General features: G+C 45.1%; 1 protein-coding gene and 1 long non-coding RNA gene across 4 annotated transcripts in view; one reads left to right on the top strand and one right to left on the bottom strand.

Moving 5' to 3' along the window:
* ITGB2 (integrin subunit beta 2) overlaps positions 1-14740 on the top strand; it is a 198822-nt gene that overhangs the window by 73766 nt on the left and 110316 nt on the right. The window lies entirely within an intron of this gene.
* LOC130283933 (uncharacterized) overlaps positions 1-14740 on the bottom strand; it is a 54902-nt gene that overhangs the window by 33273 nt on the left and 6889 nt on the right. The window lies entirely within an intron of this gene.

Below are 14740 nucleotides of genomic sequence, written 5' to 3' on the forward strand. Positions count from 1 at the left end.
CAGCAATTTTCCGATTTTTCACAACATTTTCAAACTCACTATTTTTCAGGGACCAGTTCAGGCTTGAAGTGGATTTGAAGGGTCTTCATATTAGAAATACCCCACAAATGACCCCATTATAAAAAACTGCACCCCCCAAAGTATTCAAAATGACATTCAGTCAGCGTTTTAACCCTTTAGGTGTTTCACAGGAATAGCAGCAAAGTGAAGGAGAAAATTCACCATCTTCATTTTTTACACTCGCATGTTCTTGTAGACCCAAGTTTTTTATTTTTACAAGGGGTAGAAGGAGAAAATGTATACTTATATTTGTAGCCCAATTTCTCTCGAGTAAGCACATACCTCATATGTCCATGAAAAGTGTTCGGCGGGCGCAGTAGAGGGCTCAGAAGGGAAGGAGCGACAAGGGGATTTTGGAGAGTACGTTTTTCTGAAATGGTTTTTGGGGGGCATGTTGCATTTAGGAAGCCCCTATGGTACCAGAACAGCAAAAAATCCCCACATGGCATACCATTTTAGAAACTACACCCCTTGGGGAACATAACAAGGGGTAAAGTGAACCTTATTACCCCACAGGTGTTTCACGACTTTTGCATTTGTAAAAAAAAATATATATTTTTTCACTAAAAAGTGTGTTTCCCCCCAAATTTCACATTTTTGCAAGGGTTAATAGCAGAAAATACCCCCCAAAAATTGTAACCCCATCTCTTCTGAGTATGAAGGTACCCCATAAGTGGACCTGAAGTGCACTACGGGCGAACTACAATGCTCAGAAGAGAAGGAGTCATATTTGGCTTTTGGAGAGCAAATTTTGCTTGGGGGGCATGTTGCATTTAGGAAGCCCCTATGGTGCCAGGACAGCAAAATAACCCCAACATGGCATACCATTTTGGAAACTAGACCCCTTGAGGAACGTAACAAGGGGTACAGTGAGCATTTACCCCCCACTGGTGTCTGTCCGAACTTTGGAACACTATGCTGTACAAAATGTTTAATTTGCACAGCCCACTATTCCAAAGATCTGTCAGACACCAGTGGGGTGTAAATTCTCACTGCACCCCTCATTACATTCCGTGAAGGGTGTAGTTTCCAAAATGGGGTCACATGTGTTTTTTTTTTTTTTTTTTTGCGTTTGTCAAAACTGCTGTAACAATCAGCCACCCCTGTGCAAATCACCTCAAATGTACATGGCGCACTCTCCCTTCTGGGCCTTGTTGTGCGCCCCCAGAGCACTTTGCGCCCACTTATGGGGTATCTCCGTAGTCGGGAGAAGTTGCTTTACAAATTTTGGGGGGCTTTTTTCCCTTTTACCTCTTGTCAAAATGAACAGTATAGGGCAACACCAGCGTGTTAGTGTAAAAAAATTATTTTTTTACACTAACATGCTGTTGTAGACCCCAACTTCACCTTTTCATAAGGGGTTAAAGGAGAAAAAGCCCCCCAAAATTTGTAACACAATTTCTCCCGAGTACGGCGATACCCCATATGTGACCCTAAACTGTTGCCTTGAAATACGACAGGGCTCCAAAGTGAGAGCGCCATGCGCATTTGAGGCCTGAATTAGGGATTTGCATAGGGGTGGACATAGGGGTATTCTACGCCAGTGATTCCCAAACAGGGTGCCTCCAGCTGTTGCAAAACTCCCAGCATGCTTGGACAGTCCACGGCTGTCCGGCAATACTGGGAGTTGTTGTTTTGCAACAGCTGGAGGCTCCATTTTGGAAACAGTGGCGTCCCAGACGTTTTTCATTTTTATTGGGAGGGGAGGGGGGCTGTGTAGGGGTATGTGTATATGTAGTGTTTTTTACTTTTTATTTTATTTTGTGTTAATGTAGTGTAGTGTTTTTAGGGTACAGTCACACGGGCGGGGGATTACAGCGAGTTTCCCGCTGCGAGTTTGAGCTGCCGCGCAAAATTTGCTGCATCGCAAACTTGCAGCCTGATACTCACTGTAAGCCCCCTGCCCATGTGAATGTACCCTGTACATTCACAGGGGGGGGGGGGGACCTCCAGCTGTTGCAAAACTACAACTCCCAGCATGCACAGTTTATCAGTGCATGCTGGTAGTTATAATTTTGCAACAGCTGGAGGCACACGGGTTGGGAAACACTGAGTTAGGAAACAGACAATGTTTCCAAACCAGTGTGCCTCCAGTTGTTGCAAAACCACAACTCCCAGCATTCTGAGGCATGCTGGGAGTAGCAGTTCGGCAACATCTTTAGAGCCAGATGTTGCCTAACTACAACTCCCAGCATGCTTGGAGTTGTAGTTTTGCAACATCTGGAGGACTACAGTTTGCAGACCACTAATACAGTGGTTCCCAATCTGTGCCCTTCCAGATGTTGCAAAACTACAACTCCCAGTATGCCCTTACTGTCCAGGCATGCTGGGAGTTGTAGTTCTGCAACATCTGAAGGGACAGATGTTACAGAACTACAACTCCCAGCATGCCTGGACAGTAAGGGCATGCTGAGGATGTGTAGTTTTGCAACATCTGGAAGGGCACAGTGGTCTCCAAACTGTGGACCTCCAGATGTTGCAAAACTGCAACTCCCAGCATGCCCAGACGCCAAGGGCTGTCTGGGCATGCTGGGAGTTGTAGTTTACAGGGTCCCATTACAGCAATGCATGTCGCTTTACGGCGACGTGCATTGCTGTAAAGGGCCCGACCGCGGCTGAAGATCTACTCACCTGTCGCCGCCGCCGTCTTCATCGCCGGGATCCGGGTCTTCAGGGACGAGGTAAGTACCGGGGCCGGTCCCCAGCACTCCCCCGTCCCCCGCCGCGTCCTCCGGTCTTCCTCCCGTCCTCTCCGGACTTCAGGGGGCCGGCAGGACGGGAGGAAGTAACCGACCCCCCCTTGCGATTGGTCGGTTAGTTAACCGACGTATCGCAGGGGATCGGAGGAGGTGGCAGGCTTGCCACCTCACTCCTATTCTTTAGCATGGTCCTGGCTGTCTGTGACAGCCGTGATCATGCGAAATTACCGGGCGGTCGGGTCCCAGAGACCCGATCAGCCCGGTATCGCCGCAGATCGCAAGGGCGATTTCCCTTGCGATTGGCCCCCCCTCGGCGTTTGCCCTGGATGCCTGCTTAAGGATTTCAGCAGGCATCCGCTTCCGATCTCTGCCCGGCGCGCGGCAGAGATCGGAAATACAACAGTACATTAAAGCCCAGGTAGGGGGGACGTAGCTAAGTATATAACAGATATTTTATAAATATGTAAATTAAAATCAACTTCAAAACGGCTTTATGTATATTATTGTCATTTTGTGTAGGAACGATTCATATTCATATCATATTAATATTCATGATTCACATCTCCTAGTGGAGATTCATCTGTTGTAGGGAGTCTTACAGGTAATGCTTCTTGGAAAAATTATGCGAATCTTCTCTCCCTCCTTGCCACCAATGCACAGGAATACTTCAGGACGCTGCATACATAATTCATAGTGGACCTGAGGAAGGCACGTGCCAGTGCAGAAACGTGTTGTCCAGTATCTCTTATTCTAATAAACAGTCTTGTGCACTTGTAGCATTCTGAGTCCTTTCCTTGCAAGCAGTAGCGGTCTGCCTATTCCCAATTTTTTTCCTGTTTCCACATTCTGTACCCTTGGGGATATGGATAGGGGTAAGTGAGCTGCAAACTGCATATATCTGCTCCACCCTAAGCCTACTGTAGTGTTATGTTGCACAACCCCAACAGGTTAGTACGACACCATAGGTGTGAGGGTGGGTCATTTCCATTCGATCCCTTAATACTACACAAGAGAGCGCCCCGTTTTTTGTTCTTTTTACCCTGTGCTCAGTGGCACCTCATTAAAGAGCCTTGAAACATGATAGTACTATCAACCAAACCAAAGACACCCATTTGTATCAAAGTTTTTATTCCTCGTCATAATAGAGCAGGGCACTGGTTGGCTGGGTGAGATACCCTTGACACAGTTATTAGTAGTTTTGATTTATTTGTCCATTTTATTTCCTTCATTTTCACAGGTGACATTTAATGTTTTCTGTTTGAACACTACCCAGGGTTTTTAATGTTGATTATAAGGGGGAGAGAGGAAAAACCCCACAGTAAAACAGGAACAAATTATGTTAAACTGATATGGTTAATATGAAGAGGTAATAGATGTAAGTTCACCCTGGTTAGTCATGATGATTCATTGTATACCGTATATACTCGAGTATAAGCCGACCCGAGTATAAGCCGAGGCCCTTAATTTCAACCCAAAATCCCAGGAAAAGTTATTGACTCGAGTATAAGCCTAGGGTGGGAAATACATCATCCCCCCTGTCATCATCCAGACCCCCGTCATTAACATCCTCATCATCATCACCGCCTGTCATCATCCAGACCCTCATCATCATCACCTGTCATCATCCCCTTGTCATCATCCCACACTCCCCCCCCTTTATCATCCCCCTGTCATCATCCCCACCCCCCTTCATCATCCCCTTGTAATCATATCACACCCCCCCTTCATCATCCCCATGTCATCATCCCACACATCCCCCCTTCATCATCCCCTTGTCATCATCCCCACCCCCCCTTCATCATCCCCTTGTCATCATCCCACACCCCCCCTTCATCATCCTCTTATCATCCGCCCTCAGTGGTCTTCAACCTGCGGACCTCCAGAGGTTTCAAAACTACAACTCCCAGCAAGCCGGGCAGCCATCGGCTGTCCGGGCTTGCTGGGAGTTGTAGTTTTGAAACCTCCGGAGGTCCGCAGGTTGAAGACCACTGCGGCCTTCGACATCATCCAGCCCCCTCTCACCCCCTTTAGTTCTGTACAGTACTCACCTCCGCTCGGCGCTGGTCCGGTGCTGCAGGACTGTCCGGTGAGGAGGTCGTCCGGAGGGATAGTGGTTCCGGGCTGCTATCTTCACCGGGGGGCGCCTCTTCTCCGCGCTTCGGGCCCGGAATAGAGGCGTTGCCTGGACGATGACGCAGAAGTACGTTGGTAATGAACGTACCTCTGCGTCGTTGTCAAGGCAACGTGACTATTCTGGGGCCGGGCCCGAAGCGCTTAGAAGAGGCGCCCCCGGTGAAGATAGCAGCCCGGAACCACTATCCCACTGGACGACCTCCTCACTGGACAGTCCTGCAGCACCGGACAAGCGCCGAGCGGAGGCGAGCACTGTACAGAACTAAAGGGGGTGAGAGGGGGCTGGATGATGTCGAAGGCCGCAGTGGTCTTCAACCTGCGGACCTCCGGAGGTTTTAAAACTACAACTCCCAGCAAGCCCGGACAGCCATCACTCGAGTATAAGCCGAGGGGGGTGTTTTCAGCACGAAAAATCGTGCTGAAAAACTCGGCTTATACTCGAGTATATACGGTATTTATTTTTCTCCATTGGTGAGTTATAAGGCTTTTTTGTTATTATGTAAATGAGGCTCAACTTTCCCTGGCATGGGAAGAGCCCAGGTAAGTTCAGACCATATCCTCTTTATCTAATGGTTGCCAGTAAAACATGGTAGGCTGGTGCCGGCATGCCAGGTAGTGGTGATTAAGAGGACATGAGTTGAATTTACCTGGACTCTTGCCGAGCTTGGGAACACTTGAGCCTCATTTGTTTAATAATAAAAAGGCTTATATTTCACAGATGGAGAGGACTATTGAAGTAAAAAAACAATATTGTTGAAATGGTGATGACTGGCCTTATCTAGCCTTGTGCTTATCTACACCCTAGTTTTCCTACTGGCAGGTCCGCTTTTAATGTACAAATCTGCCTATCATGTTCAAAAGTCCAACTACAACTTTGCCTGAAGAGCTGAATAACAATCATTATGAGGAGGAGAATTAATGTTTTACTTTTAATAAAACAGAGTTTCTTAGAATAGGGTCTCGTATAGCAGAAGTTGCATGCTAAACAATTGTGGTTCTGTGTTTTATAACTGTGCTAGCAAAACTTGAGGAAATATAGTTAATGCCAGATAAAGATAAGGACCACAGGTTATTTTATTTATGCACTTTCGTTTTTTCTTCCTCAAAATTATAATGCTCAAAATTTTCCACCTACAGACTCATATGAGGGTTTTTTGCACCACCAATCTTACTTTGTAATGACATCAATAAATTTACCACAAAATCTACGAAGAAACAAGAGAAAAATATTTGTAAATTGAAAAAAAATAAATAAATACAGCATTTTGTAACTTTTGGGGGCTTCTGTTTCTTTGCAGCACACTTCCGTATAAATGACACCTTATCTTTATTCTGTAGGTCCATACGATAAAAAGAATACCCAATTTATATAGGTTTGATTTTGTTTTATTTCTGTTAAAAAAATAATAGCTTTATGCACAAAAATTAGTAGGTTTAAAATGTCCTCTTCTGACCCCTATAACTTTTTTATTCTTCCATATACAGGGTGTTATGAGGGCTAATTTATTGCACCATGATCTGAAGTTTTCATTGGCACCCTTTTTGTTTTGATGGGACTTTTTGATCGGTTTGTATACATTTTTTTAAGATATACAAAGTAACCAAAAATACACAATTTTGGACTTTGGTGTTTCTTTACATGTACGCCATTGACCGTGCGGTTTAATTAACATTATATTTTTATACTTCGGACATTTACACATGCAGCGATACCACATATGTTTAATTTTATTATATTTTAATATTTGTTATATGGAATTTTGGAAAAGGGGGGTGTTTTAAACTTTTAATAAGGAAGGAGTTAAAGGGGTTATCCAGGAAAAACTTTTTTATATATATCAACTGGCTCCAGAAAGTTAATCACTACTTATGAGCTGCTGAAGTTGAGTTGTTCTTTTCTGTCTAAGTGCTCTCTGATGACACCTTGGGGAACTGTCCAGAGTATAAGCAAATCCCCATAGCAAACCTCTTCTACTCTGTGCAGTTCCCGAGACAAGCAGAGATGTCAGCAGAGGGCACTGTTGCCAGACAGAAAACAACAACTCAACTTCAGCAGCTGATAATTATTGGAAGGATTAAGATTTTTTAATAGTAATAATTTACAAATCTTTTTGACTTTTTGAATTTAGTTGATATATAAAATAATTTTTTTTCCGGGAATACCCCATTAATGTGTGTTTTTTTAAACTTTTATTCAACTTTTTTAAAACTCTTTATTAGTCCCCTTAGGAGACTTTATCAATCTCAGAGACATGGACGGCGGTGGAAAAGAGGTAAGCCCTCCGGCTACCTCAGCAGCGGATCGCCCCCACTGCGATCACACCAGGCAGTGTTCAAAGGCCCCTTTAGACGCCGCTGTCAGCTTTGACAGCGGCGATCTAAAGGGTTAATAGCCGGCCACAGCGATCGCTGCATGTCGGCTTTTAACGCCGGCCCTCAGCTACAAGAATCAGCTGGGGGCCGGCCGGTATGGTGCGGGCTCGAGTTGGGAGCCTGCACCATACCCCGTTAATGGCACAAGGACATGTATACACGTCCTTTGTCATTAAGGGTGCAATCATTAACTAACAAAAAAACTTAAAGTGCATAAAAGCATAATTTTATTCCAAGCTGCGTTAAAGCGCAACTGTCATGACATTTTGGTGCAATAACCTGCACACAGCCTTTGTACTGTGTGCAGGTGGTGGTTATAGCAATGTTTTTACCTGAAATTTGGCGGCTTTCATGACTGTAAAAAAGGCTTTTATTCAAAGCCACTGACGGTCGGATAGGCGTGGCGCAAGGTACGCAATGCCACGACTACCACGTATGTCCGCGCTGGGACCTCTGTGTGATTGACACACAGGTCCCAGCGCATGCGCCCTTCAGCTAATCTAACCTGCGCGCTGCTGTGTGTCATCCAGCAAGCGCTCGCTCCCGCCGTCGTCTTCCTCCTCAGTGAGCCTGCACAGAACAGCACGCAATCAGGTTAGTTCTCGATACTAGGTGCAGAGAGGAAGCGCACACCTAGCACTGTGCAGGCGCACTGAGGAGGAAGATGGCGACGGGAGCAAGCACTTGCTGGATGACACACAGCAGCGCGCAGGTCAGATTAGCTGAAGGGCGCATGCGCTGGGACCTGTGTGTCAATCACACAGAGGTCCCAGCGCGGGCATTCAGGGTAGGCGTGGCGGTGGGCGTGGCGGCGGCGGGGCATCGCATACCTCGTGCCACACCTATCCGACCGTCAGTGGCTTTGAATAAAAGCCTTTTTTGCAGTCATGAAAGCCGCCAAATTTCTGGTAAAAAAACATTGCTATACCCACCACCTGCACACAGTACAAAGGCTGTGTGCAGGTTATTGCACCAAAATGTCATGACAGTTGCGCTTTAAAGTAAATGTGTATACCCTACACCAATTAAAATGCTCCTATGCCGATGCCTCTCTGCCTTGTATTATACACGGTGGTGCCTGCCACTGCAGACCCAGGAACCTGCTCCTGCTCCGTAACTGTGAGTGGCCACTAATGCAGCCGACCTCTGCTATACTTAACTTGTAGCACCGGTGTGGATTTCTGTAACTATGCACATCCTGGTTTATTTTATGGATTGTTGTATATGGTAACTCCCCATTTACCCTGGGGGCACTGTGTGAGTCATACTCCCCCTTTGTTGTTCTCTCCTGATGACGTCAGGTTTGGGACTTTAGTAACAGTGCTGACAGAAATGCGTTGGGAGGGAGCTATTGTACATGAGTTTGAGTACTATACCATTGTTTTGTATAGGTAAAGTGCCCTGTTGATCTCAGGGACTTACTTGATATTGCATTGCCATCTCCGTGTATAATACTAGGTGGAGAGGCATCAGCATAGGAGCATTTACATTTTTGTAGGGTATACATATCTACTTTGGTGTTCCTTTTAAAGCAGCCTGGAATAAAATGATGCTTTTAGGCACTTTAAGTTTTTTGTTTTTTCATAACTGTGGTATATGGTTTCCCATAGAGCTAATTTAAACATACCTGTCAGATCCCACAAATAAAAAAATACTCAGTACCTCATCCTGATCATGTACATGTAATTTTAATATCTATATCACTGATATTTCACTAAAATAATAACATATTGCAGCTGCTCAATGTCTTTTCCTTCTTGTCAAAGGATGGGGGCATGTCCCTCTCTTGCCTTGACTCCTCCGCCCTCACTCTGCTGACTCACTGCTATTGGGAGCCTGGCAGCCTTGCTCTGTAACCCTTTCCTCTATGGATTTATGCTGTACACACACACACACACACAATAATTATTGGAGATTGCCTTTACTCTACCACCAAAGACAATATGGTGAGTGTATAGCTTACATCTTCCTATGTCATTCACGTGTGTCATCCTTAGGCAGTTCTGTAGTGCTGGGACTTATAGTTTTGGAATAGTTGGTACACTGTTTGGATAACTATTTTTTGCAGCATTGTTGCCTTCAGCTCTGTGCCTACAGCTTTTGCAAAACTCGTACTCCCAGCATGCCCAGACATCCTTTGACTGTCCAGGCTTGCTTGGAGTTGTAGTTTTGCAACAGCTGGAGGCACATGTTTGGTAAAACTGTGTTACAGCACTGTTGCTGCAAGCTGTGTTCCTCCTGCAGCCTTGTCAATCAGCCATCCTGTGTCCATGACCCTTGGACACCCTCATGCTGCTGTGGGACTCATCAGTGTCCCAGGAGGTATGGGGACCCCTAGTGGTGGGATTTTTAAAGGCAGTTTTCTTTAATAAAATGTGAAACATTTTTTAACCCTTGCCGCAAATGGACGTTCATTAACGTCCATCTGCGGCTTTCAAGGTATGACGCATGCTCAGCAGGTGAGCGCACATCATACCCGTTGGGTCCCGGTTGCTATAGGCAACCAGGACCCACGGCTAATGCCAGACATTGCTGATCAGGCTGATGTCTGGCATTAACCCTTTAGATGCGGCAATCAAAATTGATTGCCGTGCCTAAAACGAAAATAAACATTGCCGGTTAGCTCAGTGGTGCTGTTTGGGACTGCCGCAGTGAAATTGCAGCATCCCAAACAGCTTGCAGGATGTCAGGAGGATCCCTACCTGCCTCCTTGCTGTCCAATCGCCCAATGACTGCTCTGTACCTGAGATCCAGGCAGGAGCAGTCGAGCGGCGATAACACTGATCAATGCCATGCTATTGCATGGCAGTGATCAGTGTAGGAAATCAGTGTGTGTAATGTTATCGTCCCCTATGGGACTATAACAAAAAAAGTGTTAATAAATGGGATTTAACTCCTTCCCTAATAAAAGTTTAAATCACCCCCCTTTTACCATAAAAAAAACTGTGTAAATAAAATAAAAATAAACATATCTGGTATTGCCGCATGCGTAACTGTCTAAACTATAAAAATATATAGTTAATTAAACCGCATGGTCAATGGCATACTCGTAAAAAAATTCCAAAGTCTAAAATAGTGTATTTTTGGTCACTTTTTATACCATAAAAAAATTAATTAAAAGTGATCAAAAAGTCTGATCCAAATAAAAATGGTACCAATAAAAACTTAAGATCACGGCGCAAATAATGAGCCCTCATATGGAAAAATAAAAAGTTATAGGGGTCAGAAGAGGACATTTTTTAACATATTAATTTTGCTACATGTAGTTATCATTTTTTTTATTTTAGTAAAATTAAATCAAACCTATATAAATTGAATATCATTGCGACCGTATGGACCTACAGAATAAATATAAGGTGCAATTTTTACCAAAGATTGCAGTGCGTAGAAACGGAAATTACAAAATGGCTTTTTTTTATTTTTTTTGCCCCACAAAATTTTTTTTTTCTGGTTTCACCGTAGACTTTGTAGTGAAATTATTAATGGTATTACAAAGTAAAATTGTTGGTGCAAAGAACAAGCCCTTATATGGATTTTTAGGTGGAAAATTGAAAGTGTTATGATTTTTATACTCCGGCCTGTGTGAGATGGAAATTTGCGCCCCGTGCAGACATGCCTCTGCTCCTCCCCTCAGCACGCCGAAGATTTCCGGAGCTAGAGCTGGGGGGAGCGAAGGCAGAGCAGGGGGAGAGAGGAGCTACATGCCCCCCTCATCTCCCCTCCCCCTGCTTTGCCTTCAGAGGATGCAGGTCTGCAAGGGAGAAAGAACAAAGAGCAGGGGAGAGAGGATGTACATGTCTCCCTCATCTCCCCTCCTCCTGCTCTGCCTGTGTTCACTGAATAGAATGGGAGGATGACAAAGTGCACGGGCTGGGGATTTATAGACTGCACAGACAGGGGATGTATAGACTGCAGGGGCTGGGGAATAAATCTCGGACTGGGGATGATTTCTTTGTGTGAAGGGGAGGGGGGGGGGGGACTCCTGAATGGCACATGCTGGGAGTTGTAGTCCCTGTTATGTGTGTGTGTATACTAGTGTTTCCCAACCAGGGCTGAGTTATATTAGTGTGTATAATGCAGGTTTCCATCTCACACCGACCAGTGATATGAATAGAACATCACTCATTCATATTTCCCTCTGAGAGCTGTGATTTGCTGCAACCATCCAGCCAATCACCATTCTGGGCGGAAAATATGAATGAGTGATGTTCTATTCCGGCCCGAAGAACAGAGCAGAGATGCGAGCGCTGTATAGAGCTGCTCCGCATCTCTGCTATATTATGGACGATCGCATCGGGTGTCAGGAGTAACACCCGGGGCGATATGTCTATTTGTGCAGGTACTACTACTCCCATCATGGAACAGTCTGATCCATGCTGGGAGTAGTAGTACTACCTTAAAAATGTAAAAAATAGAGAAAAAAAAGTGAAACATACATACACACTCACACTTTATTAAAAATGAATGAAAATTTCGATAAATAATTTCTTTTCCATCCCTAAAGCAACCTTTTTTTTTTTTTTTGGTACCCAACAAATTTGGAAAAAAAACGCCAAAGGGGCCAAAAAAGGCAAATTCCACACAAAGGTAAAAACGCCAGAAAAAACGCCAAACGCAGGGAAAAACAGTGGCAGTTTTTCTGGTGTTTTTTCTTGCGTTTTTAAGCCTAAAAAAATGCAGTGCAAAAACCTCAGTGGAATTCTAGTCTAAGGGTGCGTTCCCACCTGGCATATATGCAGCGTATTTCACGCTGCGCAAAATTTGCGGCAGCAGCAGGAAATACGCTGCGTATTCCTCACTCACTATACACACAGGGCTTCCCTGCGGCAGCCCTACATGTGCAGTGAGGTTTGGAGGTGGACCTGCGCGTCACAGTCATGCCAGCACATGACCCCGCCTCCAAAACTCACTAAACGCATAGGGCTGCTGCAGGAAAGCCCTGTGTGTATAGTGAGCGAGGAATACGCAGCGTATTTCCTGCTGCTGCCGCAAATTTAGCGAAGCGTGAAATACGCTGCGTATATGCCAGGTGGGAACGCACCCTAAAGAAGTATATTAGAAAAACTATTGTTTTGCCAAGATGTACAACATATAAAAAGTTTTTATATCTGACAATGCCCATTTCAAGTCACACAGAGTACTTTGTATGTATCTCATCACAATGATATTCTTCAGATTTTGAATCAGCTGTCTTGTATAAGCTTACAATTTTTTTTATAGTTTTTTGTATGGTAATCAGCCCATGTGACTTGTGTGGAGCTGATTACCATACAAAAAACTATTTAAAAAATTGTAAGCTTATACAAGACAGCAACACACATGTAAGAGCAGCTGTATAAACCTTCAAGTGCATGCAGCTAAGGCTTCTTTCACACTACAAAATTCTCCGTTTTTAAACATCCGTATGAAGTTCCGTCTGAAAACCAGCTGAAAACGGCAGTAACAAAATCCTATACGTCCGTTAGAAAATCCCAAATATAGTCTATGGGATTTTCTAATAGCCGTTTGAATACGTTATAGTCCGTTATTGATAACGGATGTTATTTCGTGAAAGAAGATAGTTTGGAAGAAAATAGTTCATGAACACTGTCACTGCCGGCGGGGATGCGATTCGCAAAGCGGGACGCGCCCGCTCGCGGGTCGCATCCCAATCTACTTACATGTCCCGTTCCCCGGCTGTCACGTCCTGGCGCGCGCGGCTCCTCTCCCTAGGGCGCACGCGCCGGCACTATAAGATTTAAAGGGCCAGTGCACCACTAATTGGTGCCTGGCCCAATCAGTGTAATTGCTCCCATCTGCTCCATGCCTATAAAACCTCACTTCCCCTTCCCAGCATTGCCGGATCTTGTTGTCTCAGTGCCAGTGAAAGCGTTTTCTGTGTTTGCCTTACCAGTGTTACCAGACCTTCTGCCGTTGCCCTTGACTACATACCTTGCCGCCTGCCCTGACCTTCTGCTACGTCTGACCTCGCCTCTGTCTAGTCCTCCTGTCCCACGCCACTCTCAGCAGTCAGAGAGGTTGAGCCGTTACCGGTGGACACGACCTGGTTGCTACCGCCGCAGCAAGACCATCCCACTTTGCGGCGGGCTCTGGTGAATACCAGTAGCAACTTAGAACCGGTCCACCGGTACGGTCCACGCCAATCCCTCTCTGACACAGAGTATCCACCTCCAGCCTGCTGAATCCTAACAGTAGTGCAGGTGATACTAATCAAAATGATACTAACCGCGTCCCAAACCATCACTCCGCTCCGCCAAAATTCATCTGTTTTAGTATATGCAAATTAGTTGCTTGGGGCTTGGCCAGAGCTACGAACCCAGCTAAGGGAATTGTGACGCCATCTTCGCTGGGAGCCAATCTCAGCCAAAAGCCGCTTCCGGACGTACCCAGGAAGTGACGCGTTTGCAGTGCACACTACGCGAGCAGGGAAGGGGATTAGGAATATGGAGGATCCGGCGCAGCCCACCCAGCGAAGATGATGTCACAGTGCCCGAGCAGGGTTTGTAGCTCCGCCCATGCCCCAAGCAACTAATTTGCATATATGGAAGAAGATGAATTACGGTGGAACGGAGTGACGGTTTGGGTCGCCATCAGAATCATTTTAATCAGTATAACCCACACTACAAGCCTAGGTTAGTACAGGTGATACTGAGGACAGATTTCCATTAACTATTAAAGGAAATTGTGTGTTAAGGCACCACCTAAAATAAACTGATTTAGAATGGCCTGATACACATTGGTATCAGTAGCCCACTTAGGTTGTCATGTAGTAGCTCAGGCCAGTGTTTATTATTACACAGTCATTGTAGGTATTTCAAAGATTATTCAAAAACACGATAAACACAAAGAATGGGGTTGACGTCTGCTGGATCTAATGGGACAAGGTTTTGCTTGTGACCTTGGGCCATATGCCCATTGGTGACTTCTTTGGGAGGCTAGAGCCAAAACTTGCCAAATGCGTTTACTTGTTAAGTCAAGATTGGGATACACAAGGGCCCACTTTGCCTGTTGTTCAAGGGCCCATATGCCTGGTGCTGACTATGGCAAGTCTGACATGGGCTGGATCATCACAACAATTTTGGCATCACTGAGTCCTACGAATAACATGAAATAAATAAAGATCTCATACTGAAGCTGCAAAATAGAGTATACTACAGTGACTAAGCAGCCGAGCAAAATGAAAGAGTAGAGCATGAAAGCCATAAGCATGAAAGCCATAAGCATGAAAGCCATAAGCAGACCTGAACATATATAGTGAGTCTAAAACCACAGAATGGTGTGTTAGGTCCAAGATGAGTCATGCTTGCCATGTCCACAGTGCATGAGAAAGTAGTGTAGGGGTTTTTCTCATCTTTTCTGAGTTATCTCATATGTATTATTTGTAACAAGTCTAAGTACAAGGTAGATAAAGTCAAATACAGTGATCCCTCAACTTACAATGGCCTCAACATACAATAGTTTCAACATACAATGGT

The sequence above is a fragment of the Hyla sarda genome, chromosome 8 (genome assembly GCF_029499605.1).
Source record: "Hyla sarda isolate aHylSar1 chromosome 8, aHylSar1.hap1, whole genome shotgun sequence".
Lineage (NCBI taxonomy): Eukaryota > Metazoa > Chordata > Amphibia > Anura > Hylidae > Hyla > Hyla sarda.